The sequence below is a fragment of the Peromyscus leucopus genome, unplaced genomic scaffold (genome assembly GCF_004664715.2).
Source record: "Peromyscus leucopus breed LL Stock unplaced genomic scaffold, UCI_PerLeu_2.1 scaffold_305, whole genome shotgun sequence".
NCBI classification, from domain to species: domain Eukaryota; kingdom Metazoa; phylum Chordata; class Mammalia; order Rodentia; family Cricetidae; genus Peromyscus; species Peromyscus leucopus.
Window position 1 is genome coordinate 25,218 of NW_023505184.1, and position 10,468 is coordinate 35,685.

The following is a 10,468-nucleotide window of genomic DNA, read 5'->3' on the forward strand; positions in this document are numbered from 1 at the left end:
GAGAATAGCCTGTGCTGTTTTTCCATCTGCACAGAGGCTGTGCTTTAATTTGCTGCTGTTTTAGACAGCAAATGTGGCTCCTCAGTTACTGGACTGCTCTCTGGCAACAGCCTAGCCGCTCAGGCCATGACCTGGCCGGAACTCACCAGCTATGTCACTGCTGCCAAATAAAGCTTTTATTAAATCTCTATCATTCTATTTATCAATAAGACTCAAGAGTCAAAGGCTGGGGTGAAAACTTGCTAGCTCAGAGAGGTTGAAGAGCAACTAGGTGAACTTTGCTGGCATCTCTGAGAGTGTTCTGTGTAACTCGAAACTGAATAGGTCTTTTAATTAAAAAAAAAAAAACAGAGCCAGATATTGGGGTAAAGGCTGAAAATCAGAGAGACAAAGGAACGAGTCACTGCCCCATCTTACCTCTAGGACTCCTCAGCCTGAAAAAGCTTCAGTTCCTGTCTCCTCACACCTTATATACCTTTCTCTACCCAGCATCTCTTCCTTCTTGGTGTTGGAATTAAAGGCATGTGTGCTTCCAAGCAAAGGTATGAGATCTCTAGTACTGGGATTAAGGTGTGTGCCACCACTGCCTGACCTCTATATTTAATCTAGTGGCTTGTTCTGTTCTCTGATTTTCAGGGAAATTTTATTAGGGTACATAATATATCACCACAAATAGTTGCTTTTTAGTTTAAAGTAGATTCAATAATCTACCCTTTTATCCTATCATTCTTATATCCTCCTTTTTCTTTTCAGAAAAAAATCCTTAAATCCAACCTCCCTTGCTTAGTTTCCTCCCTTACCATGACCAGTAACAATTTGCAACTAACTGCCTACGATGCAAACATCCATAACCCACACAGACCAAAAATCCACCTACTCCACGTTCATGTTCTTAAAATTACTTCCTGTTGTCTGGGGATGAGAGCATCTTTAGGAGATCCTGAGAAAATTGAGATAATGGCCAAGTCCTGGAAAAACTAGCTGTAACATTTGTTGTTCAGTCTGTGTGTGGTGGGAAAGTGCAGGGCTTATCTGAAGTACTGGCTAGAGTAGTCTGTGAGGCTTTTAAGTTGTTCTGAGCAGTTTGTAGTCTGAAAATGATCTTTGGGTGGTGTTTGTTAGCTTAATGGCATTACCAAAATCCAGGTGGAATTGTCATTGTGGGGCTCCATCATCTTTTTGGAGACTTCAAAGTCATTGAAGCCTATTTCTAGAATTAGTTAGTTCTCTACATGACCAGAAATATCATGACAGAAAGTTTGAATATATATATATATATATAATCTTATAAATTTAGAGATAATGTTTATACCTTAAGAAAAGTTTTAAAGAGTCAAAATGAAACCAAAGGATTATGAGATTATTGACAATAGAATAGTGCCTAATTTTGGTTTTTATCTGTCCCATACCAGGTGGCTCTTCTGACATGAGACAGAGATTTTGGTTTTTCCTTTAAGAAACATGCTTGAGGTTAGAGAAGGAGAGAGCCACACTCCAACTCCAAAGCCAGCTTTGATTTTTAATTGAATTGAGACCACAAAAAGATCTTTGCCTTTTATGTCTGTAGAGAGCAGCAGAAACAAATATTTGGGGAGATTTATCCTGTTGGAAATGTGCTGTACCATTAGGACAATTTTACTCTTTTTTTTGTGGGGGAATTTTCTCTGGATTATTCTTCTTTCTTCTTCAGATGTCTCATTTGTCCAGGTCTTCAGATTCCTTAGATGGGTACTTTTTATTCTCCTGGAAAAAAAAAAATATAACCCCAGCCCTAACTTTGGAGAGTTCCTTTTTTGGCGAGTTATATCTTTGTTAAGACAAAATGTTTTTTGGCAACAGCAAAAGTATTATCTTTTAATGATAAAAATTAATTGTAGTCTTATAAATTAGTTTGGATTGAATGCCCAAGTTGTTTGATGAACTATTACCTTTCTTAATCAAGAGGTCTCTCCTGTTCGAATCTAATCTATATCAATCTTGATGGTATCCATAGCTTTTCTTCTCCTGAAGAAACAAAAGCAAAACTTCCTCCACAATGTAACACATAACCTGGTTTCCATTCTGAGGTTAACACATCTTTAAAATATATAGGCTGATTTAATTTAGCATTTTTTTCTATTATCCATTGTCTCTCGGCAGTCATTATCCCTTTTTCATTAGCATTTAAAAAACTGAATGGTAATAGAGCATTTTGTAATCTTTCTCTGGAGGTCTTTATTACCCCTTTCTCTTTATTAAGCATATATTTTAAAGTGTAGTTAGATCTTTCGATAACTTTTTGTCCTGTAGGATTGTGTGGTATACCTGTAATATGCTTTATGTTGTAATGTGTAAAAAAAATTGTTTCATTTTACTAGAAACATATGCTGGATCATTGTCAGTTTAATTTGTACAGGTATCCCCATAATGTCCATGATTTCTAATAAATATGTAATTACAGAATCAACCTTTTCAGGACTTAAAGCAGTTGCCCATTGAAATCCTGAATATGTATCTATGGTATGGTGTACATACTTTAATTTTCTAAACTCTGTAAAATGAAACACATCCATTTGCTAAATTACATTTCTTTGAGTACCTTTTGGGCTACTTCCTGAAAGTAATAGAGTTTTGTTATACAAAGAACAAATAGAACATTTCTTATAATTTCCTTGGCTTTTTGCCAAGTGATTAAAAAAAGATCTTTCTTTAAATTTTTGCTGTTTAATGTGGTATTTCCTAAAATATTCTGAAGTTTCTAATATATCTCCTACCAACAGCTGATCAATTTCATTATTTCCTTGTGCTAGAAGGCCTGATAGACCCATAGATTGAGGAAACTGTTTATGAATTAGTTCTAATGGCTATTGTACAAAATATTGACATAAAGCTGTGTGGTGGTGGTGTACACCTTTAATCCCAGCACTTGGGAGTCAGAGGCAGGCGGATCTCTGTGAGTTTGAGGCCAGCCTGGGCTACAGAGTGAGCTCCAGGACAGGCTCCAAAGCTACACAGAGAAACCCTGTCTTGAAAAACCAATATACATAATATATATATATATACCAATATATATAAAAACAGAAAGAGAGAGAGAGAAGAGAGAGAGAGAGAGAGAAGAGAGAGAGAGAGAGAGAGCGCTGTTTAATGTTTCTTATAGAAGAACTTTCCAGGGATATCTTTTAACAGGTTGGGAATTATTAAAAGTAGGCACTGTGAAGGCAAATTTTTCTCCATCCTGTTCTTGTAAAAGTATAGTAAAAAAGCAACCTTTAAATCAATCATTATAATATGCCATCCTTAGGTAATAAAGAAAGCAAGGGAATTCTAACCTGTAAAGAGCCCATTGGCTGAGTCACCTTATTATGGCTTTTAAATCTGTTAACATTCTCCATTTTCCAGATTTATTTTGAATAATAAATATAAGAGAATTCCAAGGACAGGTCGATTCCTCAATATGCTGAGCATCTAGCTGCTCTTAAATCAGCTCTTCTAGTACCTGTCATTTTTCTGGTGTCAAAGGCCATTGGTCCACACACAGGTTTGTCAGTTAACCATTTTAAGGGTAGGGCTGTTGGTATTTTTGAAAGATCAACAGCTGTTGTGCTCTGTTTATTATGAACAGTCTGTGACTGCTCTTGAGAATATCTTTTAATATTTCTCTCAGAAGTATTCTTAATTTTATGGGTTGTTCTGAGATTGAAGGAATGTTAATCTGGGTATTCCATTGCTGCAACAAATCATGTCCCCATAAATTCATTGCTATGTTAGCCACAGATGGTTTTAATTTTCTCTCTGTCCTTCTGGCCCTATACACTTGACTCATTTTCCACATCGTTTTACCTGAGATAAAGTTCCAATCCCTAGAAGTTGAACATTTACCTCCTGAAGAGGCCAATTTGGATGCCAAGATTTTGGTGAAATTGTTGTTACATCTGCACTGTGTTCACTAAAGCCTCAATTTCAATGCCATTTACATGTATTTTTAGCTTTGGACTCTGGTCATTTAAAGAAGTTTGCCAAAATACTTACTTTCTGGTCTCTCCTGAATTTTTGTTGTATCTATTGAAGCTGTTCTATCCTTGATTACATTCAGAGCAGTATGTTTTTTAACAACAGGTATTAACTCTTTTAATTGCCTGTGGATGAGTTTCTCCAGTGTTGATAGGGAATGATTGAACCAATTTTATATTGGAGCCTGCAGGAGGACCCTCAAGGCATTTCCCAATGGCAAAGGGTTACCTTGCCTACCTCTTGTTGATCTACATACATTAGTCCAATTCCAGTCTTTGCCCCACCTTCTGCATAGTCCAGAAGGCTGGGATCTTCTGTTTGGTTATCTCTAGAAAAACAGTGTTTATAGGAACACCTTGTCTGTGATCCCTCTTCAAATGACCTTGCTACCACAATTTTAAAACATCTAACATTTTTTTAATTAAAATAATTGCTTCTATCCACATATCATCGTAAGTGTGAGATCCAATATCAGTTGTATTTTGGATCCATTCACCTATGGGTGCTGATCTTGACTTTAAAGGCCTATTCATCCTTTTGCATTCTAAATTTGCATTTCAAGAACCAAATATTCAATTAATATTTGTCTAACTTCTGGATCTGATATCATTCTATTTATAGCTAAAGTCAATATTTGTAAAAAAAAAATCAGTAAAGGCTTGTTTTGGACCTTTTATAATTTTAGTAAATGACTCATTCCTCTTTCCTGATTCTTCAACCCTGTCCCAAGTCTTCAAAACTTCTGTACAGCATAGAGCCCAGGTGTGATCATCAAATGTGAACTGTCTTTGCAATCAGCATACTCGCTTTCACTGAGTTGATCCTGAGAAATTTCAATACCTCTAGCCCTACTTCATTGTTCTATGACCCTAGCTTCCTCTCTCCACCATATTTTCCATTGTAACTGAGAACCAACTTTCAATATTGCTGTAGTTAAGTCTTTCCAGTCTTATAGAATAATTCTGTTCTGAGTTGCCCATGAATTTAACATCTGCTTCACAATATGTGAATTCTTTCCATATGAAATGTCTGCTTCCTTAAATCTCTTCAAATCTAATATTTCTACAGGATCCCAGTTAACTTCTGCATAGTGTTGAGGATGCCATCTGGTGTCATTCTTTGTATGGTAACTGGATAAATTAAGGTTAGTTTTCTAATAGCCTTAGGCTGCTCTTTTTTAGTTTTATAATGTGATGGTGTGTTAGGTTCTGCTCTAAATTCCTCTGTGTCTGGTTATTTTTTAATTTTCATTAGTTAGTCTTTCTAAGGCTTGTATATTATCAGTAGTAAGTCTTTCTAAAACTTGTATCTTATTAATAGTAAGTCCTTTAAGGACTTGTATCTTACAGTCAAATTTTTATTATTTTCATTAGTAAGTTTTTCTATGACTTGTATCTTATCAATAGTAAGTCTTTATATGGCTTGTATCTTAACAGTCGAATTTTCATATTTGGAACAGTTATCAAACCACTTTTTAAAGGATAAAATATGAAGTACCAAACTGATAGTAATTACAGTCAGCATTATGTCAATCCCAGCTAAATGGTTTATCTCCTCATTTATTTTTTCCATTTGCAAGTCATCCATAGTAGCATAGTCCTAACTCCAAGCATTGAAATATTTCCAATTCTTAACATGGGAAAGATTTTTCTTTTTAATATTATTAGACTCTCTCCTTAAGGACTTCCCAAGTGTCTGACCAAATCTGCTGACTTCTCAGTTTGTCTACAGCAACAGCACCATCAGCAGAGGGTTTGGGACCCTCTTGCAATTTCCATGCACAAGCCCACTTTCCAGAGTCCTGAAAGCATCAAGCAGTGGCAGCCTACTGATGTGAACTCTCTCTTGTTGTGGTCCTGCCATGCATTGGACACCAAATGTTGTTTTCCATCAGCACAGAAACTGTGCTTTAAATCTGCTGCTGTTTTAGCCAGGAAATGCAGCTCCCCAGTTACTGGCCTGTGGTGTGGGATGGTCTTTCTGTGCGCTGCGAATATGTGTTGCTAGCATTGTTTAATAAAGAAGCTTCTTTGACCTATGGCAAGACAAACAGCCAGTTGGGAAATCCAAGAGAGAGACAGGGAGAAGAAAGGCGAGTCAGGGGAGATGCTATGAGCTGCCACCGAGGAGCAAGATGTAATAGAACACAGGTAAAGCCATGAGATACGTGACGATACATAGATTAATAGAAATGGGTTAATTAAGATCTTAGAGCTAGCTAGCAATAAGCCTGAGCCATAGGCCAAACAGTTTGTAATTAATATTAAGCCTCTGAGTGATTATTTTATAAAAGTAGCTGCTGCCTGGGTGGGACTGGGCAGGACCAAGAAACTTCAGTCTATATGCCTAGTTCTCTGGAGGCAGCCTAGCTGCTCAGGCCACAGCCTGCTGGGAATACTGTCCCCAAAGGCATCAGGTATGTCACTGCTGCCAAATAAAGCTTTTAATTAATCTCTATCATTCTATTTATCAATAAGACTTGGGAGTCAAAGTCTGGGGTGAAAACCTGCTAACTCAGAGAGGCTGAATAGCAACTAGCCAACCTCTTTTTGCTGGTGTCTCTGAAAGACAGCATCCTTTGATGATGACACTGAGAACTACAGATGTTGATTTTATTTAATTAATGCAAAAGCAAACTTGGGGTTCACGGTGTAGTTGAATATCCCACAACAGGACAGCACAGAGACAGACCCTGTCAGACAGCATTGGTAGACTACCTGTTTTATTACTAAACTTTCAACTGCCTCCATATGGCCCATCCTTCGAGTAAACTGCTACCAGTCCACACACACTATGTCCAGTCCCCTCTGTTCTCTTATGTCTTCCTGTGCTTAGAATGCCCTACTTTGTCACTGTTGAATCTATGTGCTCACAGACTCTCTCTTTCCAGACTGCATGCTTCTGTAGAGCAGGCCTGTGCTTTCCTGATCTCTGCAGACCTGGTACCTCACCCAGACCCAGATCATCGTCAGTGCCTAACACCCATCAGTCAGCACCACCTCCTCTACCATGTCTTCTTGACCCTAATTAAGCATTGGTGATGAAAGTGCATGTGCTCCCATATCGAGTACACATGTGATTAATTTTCAACTTGTTACAAATTAGGTGAAATTAGAGTTTGGGTGTTTGCTACCACTTGGTGTGCCAGTACTATTATGAAAACTTGGCTGATAAAATGAAAAATCTGTGTGTGTGTGTGTGTGTGTGTGTGTGTGGTGTTGTGTGTGTGTGTATTGTTGTTGTTGTTGTTGTTGTTGTTGTTTTTGCAAGAAAGGGCTCACAGCCTGGGCTACCAAGTGAGCTCCAGGAAAGGCGCAAAGCTACACAGAGAAACCCTGTGTCTCGAAAAAACCAAAAAAAAAAAAAAAAAAAAAAAGAAAGGGCCTCACTATATAGTTCTGGCTGTCTTGGAACTCACTGTCTCACATGTAAACCAGGCTGCCTTGAACTCATAGAAATCTGCCTGCTGCTGCCTCTGCCTCTGCCTCTGCCTCTGCCTCTGCCTCTGCCTCTGCCTCTGCCTCTGCCTCTGCCTCTGCCTCTGCCTCTGCTCTGCCTCTGCCTCTGCCTCTGCCTCTGCCTCTGCCTCTGCCTCCTCGGTGCTAGGATTAAAGGCATGCACCAGCACACCCAGTTAAAGCATAGTTCTTGCACATGACATTGTTTCATTGTCTTTGAAAAATGGGGTACATATACAAAATTTTAGGATGTCTTTCTGTTTATTTTGCAGTGTGTTTGAAAAATGTAAGCTAAATGCTACAGACACTGAGAACTAGAGTGTCACTGAAAGGTGCGACGAGGAAGCGGAAACTTCGGGGAGAAGGGATGCCGAGGGAATGGCAGGGTTTGCGTTCAGAGAGTGAACAGGATTCTTGCTCTGGAAGTGGAAGGAACATTCAACCAAGGAACCAAACAACAACCACAAAAATCAGTGTGACATCGGCAAGGAGGAGAGAATGCACTTAGTTTTTACCAAGTGCTGGATTTGGGCTTTCAACACAGATGGAGGAAGTATGGGAAAGCTGTTCCTTCATAGAGGCTGAAACTAGTCCCTGGATTTGCTGTGTGTCACTCAACTGCCCACACTCCAACAGGAGGGGAAAGAAACTGAAGCAGATGGCTAGGGTAGGACTAAGGAGGAACGGGAGCATCTCAGCCAGTGCTTGGAGAGTTCGATCTAAAGCTCGTCCCAATCAGCAGGAGATGGGTGGGGGAGGTGGGTGGGGGAGATGGGTGGGGGAGATGGGTGGGGGAGACGGCTGTCAGTAGAGTACTTCCCACATGAGCGTCAAGACCAAGTTTGGATCCCTACACCCCACATTAAACACCTGCACCACAGCACATCAGTGATGCCAGAGGTTGCAGGAGGGGCAGAGGTAGGCAGATCCCTAGAGCTCAAAGTTAGAGACCTTGCTTCAAAAATAAAGTAGAGATCAATAGAGGAATATGTAGCAGGAATCTTAAAAGTTCTTATTAATAAAATCAAACTCGAGGGAGTTATTGGGGTCCATGCTGGTAGATCAGAGAGACAGAACAAGCCACAGCTATCTCACCTTGCAGTTCCTCAGCTGGTCCTGTTTCTCAGACTGGAAGCTTCTGTGTCCTCATCCCAATGGCTCTCAGCTGAACTGCTGCTTCAAACTTTGAATGCTTAACCAGCCAAATGCTTAACCAGCCAAATGCATCAATAGGAATACACCTAACATCAGCATCTACATGCTCTCACACATGTCTGTACACACATACACCTCACACACACGTACACATACATGTGAAAGAAGTCAATTGGAGCGGGACATTAACTACTAAAAACAGACTGGTAGTTGCCCAAGCCAGGCTTGAGAATACCAGCTCAAGAGTCAAAGCCAAAGAATCATTCAGATGACTCTGAGAACAATTGTCACTGCTTTAAATCAGCCATGACTCATCAGCATGAACCCCTCCTGTACCAGGACTAGCATGGATTGGAATTTAAGAGACCAGAATCCTGAAATCACCAGGGTAGACCTAATTTTATTCTTCAACATACTAACAAATAAGGAGATTGTTGGCCGATGGTCCTTTTATGCTGCCTTCCAACGCTCATATTCTTTGGTCTAACTGGCCAGTACTCAGGTACCCACAAAAAGACAACATGAAGACAGGCCTGTCTAAAGATTATGAGGCTGGATAAGAAACAATCGAGGAAGCCCGGAGCACTGAGGAAGGACATATGGAAATCCTGCAGGACAGTGCTGGGTCTGACTTCCAAAGGCCTTGCCTTCTTGGTCACTGCCTGAGGCCACAGGCAGTCCCTGCACTTAGAGTTGTGAAGCACACATGTGACCACAGCTGGCTCGGGCACTCTTTGAATTTGATAGAGGTCAAGTTAGGTTGATTTGTTACAGCCAACTCGTTTACACAGCATGTATTTCCTTAGTGTTCTGAGCCTGTGACAAGGGCTGGTTCACTCCATATGAATGGACCCTCAATAGAATCCTTTCAAAAGTATTCATGTCAAGGGATTAGCCGGGTAGTGGTGGCACACGCCTTTAATCCCAGCACTCTGGAGGCAGAGGCAGGCAGATCTCTGTGAGTTTGAGGCTTGCCTGGGCTACAGAGTGAGTTCTAGGAAAGGCGCAAAGCTACACAGAGAAGCCCTGTCTCAAAAAACCAAAATAACCTTTCCAACTTGGGCCCGGCAGAATGGCTCCCGCAAAGAAGGGTGGCAAGAAGAAGCGCCATTCTGCCATCAATGAGGTGGTGACCCGAGAATACACCATCAACATTCACAAGCGCGTCCATGGAGTGGGCTTCAAGAAGCGTGCCCCTAGGGCACTCAAAGAAATCCGGAAATTTGCCATGAAGGAGATGGGGACTCCAGATGTGCACATTGATACCAGGCTCAATAAAGCCATCTGGGCCAAAGGAATAAGAAATGTTCCATACTGTATCTGTGTACATTTTCCAGAAAACGTAATGAGGACGAGGACTCACCAAACAAGCTCTATGCATTGGTAACTTACCACATTCAAAAATCTACAGTCAATGTGGATGAGAACTAAGCTGTGAGTGTCAAATAAAGTTGGAGAACTACTTTCAAAAAATCCATAATAATAATAATAGTAATAATAATAATAATAATAATAATAATAATAATAATAATGTCCAGGGATCATGTTGCAGCCAATAGATTTGAGATTTACTCGAAGGATGTCACTTGTTTTCATATGGGCTGTGAACAAATGAAATGGTCTAGACAAATACAAAGGTATCCAAATGTCAGATAAAACCCAAAATGTGTTCCAAAACATTGGATAAAAATCACATCAAGAACCTAGGTAGTAGACAAGGCTGGAGCCCATCTATTTGTGTATTTGTTCATTTTCCTATTTGTGCTGGGGATCCATCTCAGGGCTGCACACATATGCTCAACATACACTTTACCACTGAGTTTTATGCCCTCAACCCCAACATTGGAATTTTAAAGCTAACTTGC

At 40.0% G+C, this 10,468-nt stretch overlaps 1 pseudogene; it reads left to right on the forward strand.

The window, feature by feature from the left end:
• The first annotated feature begins 9,673 nt into the window (after window positions 1–9,673).
• Window positions 9,674–10,034, forward strand: LOC114695758 (annotated as a pseudogene).
• Window positions 10,035–10,468: the final 434 nt, after the last annotated feature.